Genomic DNA, 1,423 nt, shown 5'->3' with positions numbered 1-1,423 from the left:
TAGTACACCTGTGCACCTGCTGGGTTACCAGCAAAACATGCACTATGTGGGGTAATGAGGACCGAGTTCCCTGACCACTGAGCTATTGTATGCACATTGGTTGACGTTTTCTTACTGCACATGCATCTGAGCCATGGTAAGCATGCGTATTGGTGAGCATGCGTATTGAGTGAATTGTGAATTGTGATTGAACAAATCTTTCAATTAGTTAAATAGAATAGAACATAATTTTGTGGATATACAGTGCAGCATCAAGCAGGGGGGGGAGGCAATTACATACATTACATTGAGACATTACATGAGGGGACGACATGCCCGCCGAGCAGCGCAGTGCCCAGGCAGCCATCAGCGGCGCCACTGGTAGTAAATGGTTTTAAGGCTTCTTCTCAAGAATTATGCTGTGCTTTAGATATTGCATTTGCAAATGTCTCTTGATGAGAAACTGTGCTAATTAGACCAGTATTTAATTTATCATATTACCTCCAATGATTGTAGAGGATTGCACCAGTCCTTACTGGAATAAGTGTTCCCGCATTTAGGCAATGCTTTAAACAGTGCTTGTTGGGGGCAACAATGCCCTAATTGGAGTCCCCTGCCTTGTGTTTGAACGCCTGCAGCGTTCACCTCTCTCCAGCAGACCCCGTATCCTCTCTGATAGCTGCGTGTATGATAGATGCGCTGTTGGCCACCTGTGGCTGGCTCGCCTCCATTGCTCAGTCAGTGGGCAGTGGCAGGCAATAGCATTTCAGTGCGTCGAGCGGGTGTCGGCGCCCAAACAGACCCCACTGCTGCTTGCTCCCCCAAGGGGCAGCTGGGGCTGCCTTACAGTAGTTACGCCAATGAACTCGCACCTTTGTGGGCAATAGTATTGTAACCTTGTGGGAAAGTTATTTTGTGATTTATAGAGTTATGTCAAGCCATGGTTGCAACTTTCTGGTGGAGAAAGTGTTGGATTTCAGGTGGAATTTCAATTAGATTTATTGATTCCCAAATAACATTGAAATCAAATTGCATGCATTTTACAGAGGTAAATACTTTTCAAATGTAGATCTCCTATATTATGCAATTATTGTTGTTGTGGTGGTCAATGATGTAATGAGTATACTGTAATTTATACTGTGACTGATTTACTTAAACCTTTAAGCTGTCTTCCCCCCTATCTTGTTTTACTTTTGTATCTTAGTGGTACCTTACTGATAGTGCTCTTTTACATGTTCTGTTTTTAATGTCACCGTCTCTTGTCACTGTCCTTTTCCTCGATATGACATTTTCAGGTTTAACTGATCCTCCTACTGCCATTGTGACCTCTCAATTCGTTCTATGACCATAGTGAATCCTCCCTCAGGATTTGCTAGATAAGTCCTATATTCAGCTAAAATTGACAGAGCTGCCGTAAATCCGGCTTTGTTATACAAATGGAACC

The sequence above is a fragment of the Crinia signifera genome, chromosome 6, assembly GCF_055691185.1.
Source record: "Crinia signifera chromosome 6, ASM5569118v1, whole genome shotgun sequence".
In the NCBI taxonomy this organism is placed as follows: Eukaryota; Metazoa; Chordata; class Amphibia; order Anura; family Myobatrachidae; genus Crinia; species Crinia signifera.
The sequence above is the reverse complement of the archived record's forward strand: the minus strand, read 5'-3'. Positions refer to the sequence as shown.